Genomic DNA, 3,165 nt, shown 5'->3' with positions numbered 1-3,165 from the left:
TTTTCGCGAGTATTGTGCAATCCACAGTGTTGAACGCATTACTTAAGTCGATGAAGATCATGGCGGTTAATTTCTTTTCGCGTTTGTTACTCTTTATGGCGTTGACTACATAAGTTAAGCACGTTGTCGTCGACGTCCCCTTCCTAAACCCAAAAGACGTTTCAGGTAGGATTTGCTTTTTTTTCCACTTGCTCTTGTAGTCTTTCCAGAACGACAGTGTTCATAACTTTTGTTAAAGTTGGAACAAGTGATATGGGTCGTTTTCCTTCAGGTTTCGTTTGGTCCTTCCCAGGTTTTGGTATAGCCACTACTTTTATGGTTTTTAGAGAATCATCAACGCAACCTCTTATCTACATTGCATTCAGTTCATCTATTATGGTGCTGACTACCTCAGGCTTCAATTGCTTCAACATCTCGTATGTTATGCGGTCTTCACCTGGAGCTGATCTTCCCTTTCTTGCCAGAATAGTGTCCCATTTTGTTCTGGTGAGGATAGCATCTTGCGTTGCTGGTAATGCTGGTGTATCAAGACTTGGTTCGTTAGGTCCAAAATGCAAATCCAAAAAAGCCTCAGTTAGTCCTCTATCATCTTCGAACAGATTGTTCTCCTTTCGCCGTATTCTCTTCCCTGTTAGTCGTCCTACTTTTGCCCAAAGCTCCCTCGAGCTTGTGAAAGGTGTTATCTCGTTGGGGAATTCTTCGAATTTCTTCCTGGTTTCTTCTCTTTTCAATTTCAAAAACCTAGCTGCTGTTTTCTTGTAATTCAACAAATTTTCCAGATTAGACTGTTTGTTAAACTTCCTCCTAGCAACGTTTTTTTTGTTTCCAGGCCTCTTCAACCTCGTTCGACCACCATAACTTTGGTGTTCGATTGTCCTTCGTCCTGTTTTCCCTGTATGCTTTTTTGACACATTTGTTCAGGTCAGATATGGATTTTACGTCCTCTGTATTGAGTGTGCTCAATGTATTGCCTATCTTTTTCATATTGTACACGTATGTCTGTTTCTTCTGTATGCTACTTCCTATAGAGATTTCCAAAGCCATATGATGACTGCCTATTCCGTATTCAAGAACCTTCCATTCTGCCTCATTGTATAAGCTAGCACTGCATAGAGTTACATCTATCGCAGTCGGCCTCCTGTTCAGCTGAATAGGGATGAAGGTGTTTTCTCCGTTATTCAGTACACGGTAAAAAATCTGCACTCTGATATAAACTGATCGGCACTTGAATTCGCACTACTGTCTAATCAGTTTGTTATCAATTAAATATCATTCGAAAAAGAACATTCAATGCCTCTTCAATTTAAATGGAAATTCACTTCAATTCGTAGTTGACAATGTTTTGATTTCAAAACTAAAATTAAAAAAAAGTGTTCACCACACCCAAGATTCGATACCAGGACCTTGAGATTCACGATCATCTGTTTTCCCACTACACTACTTCACATCTGTTAGAGAGGTGCGTATCGAAGCGAAACACTTTCTACCACCTGTCATCTATATTTACTTTCATGTCCAAAACAGTCATTACCAAACCAATAGCTTTTCACTTTGGATCGTACTGCTTTATACAGTAGTGCAAATCGAAGTGATTTTCCGTTAATTTCTCTGGTCGGTTTGTTTTGGTTCTGAAATCAACACTGACAGCATTGTGATTTCAAAGGAAAAACATTGCTGATCATGTTGATTGGGATGTTGAATAGTTAATGGATTTTTCCCTTACATCGAGCGTGCAGATTTTTTACCGTGTAATATCAAATCGCTCCCTGTCACAGCATCCACGAATATGCTACCTTTCCTGTCGCAACTGTCGTTTCCCCAAAGGTAATGGTATGCGTTTATATCGCCTCCTAGCACTATTCTCCCATGATTCCGCAAGTGATCAAATGTTTTTTGGATATCTTCTTCAAACTCGCTGTTTGTTGCCGACGGACTCACGTATACCGCTACAACTATGACATCTATCGGTAGTATTTTTGCGGCGCAAATCTGTATATTATTAGAAGTATCAGGCATTTGTATTGGGGCATAGTTATAACAATTGTGTACAAATATACCCACTCCCCCGTAATTATCGTACCGGGATTTGGGAACGAATTGGTAATTTGATATTTTGTATCGATTACTATTTTCCAGCATTACTTGCGTCCACGTCTCTGACAAAATAGCTATATCGTAGCCACCTTCTACTAATACTCGACGGATTTCAGTTTTCTGTTTTTCGAGACTTTGTACATTACACTGTATGATTTTTAATTTGTTTATTTCTGCGAATTTGAACATACGATCTTACTTGAGCTTCGACATTCTATTTCTAATGTTTAGAACTGTTTTTTGTTGTTATTTTCGACTACAGAATTTGTCAGGTTAAAGTGCTTTTGCGTGCATGATTTGAACTTACGTTTTACATCCTCTGCGGTTCCAATTTCCGTTAGGAAGTCTGCATTTTTTTTCCTCCCCTGTTGGGGAAATTAAGCCACTGCGTCCAATAGGCTGAACTTTTGTGGCATGTCCCGTTTTGATATTCGCATCTAGCCAGCTAATTACCATGTGTCAAGTAATCAGCTACTGCCACGACGCGTCGTCTCCCAGTCAGGTGCAATGGAATTAATAAACTCCAAGACCTTCCCAGGTTTTGCAGACCAGATCTCACTGGGTTGCAAGCAACCACTATTTAGAAATCTTTGCCTGCGCGTGTATAAAGCACCACAACTGCAAAGCAGATGTTCCGAAGTTTCACGTTCCGTATTACAGAAACGACAGATATCACTCTGAATATGGCCAATATTTTTCAAGTGATACCTGCTCGGGCAGTGTCCAGTTACTAGGCCAGTGTATGTACATAGAGCTCTCTTGTTGAGCTCTAAGAGCTTTTTGGTTTTATAAGCATTTGGTGTTATAAATCGTTTTGACTGATTGCAATTTTTGACGTCCATCCAATTGGATATCACCCTCTGCTCAGCCCAGCGTTTCAGGTCAATTTTAATTGTACAGTTTGATATACCACAGAATGGTTCTGGACCAGCAAACTGTAAATTGGAACCACTTTTAGCAAGCTCGTCTGCCATTTCATTTCCTTCAATGCCACAGTGACCTGGAACCCAGTATAAGTTTACTGAATTCCCTTGGCACAGCCTGCGCAGTGAAAGAATGCATTCCCAGACA

Source organism: Aedes albopictus, chromosome 2 (genome assembly GCF_035046485.1).
Source record: "Aedes albopictus strain Foshan chromosome 2, AalbF5, whole genome shotgun sequence".
In the NCBI taxonomy this organism is placed as follows: domain Eukaryota; kingdom Metazoa; phylum Arthropoda; class Insecta; order Diptera; family Culicidae; genus Aedes; species Aedes albopictus.
The sequence above is the reverse complement of the archived record's forward strand: the minus strand, read 5'-3'. Positions refer to the sequence as shown.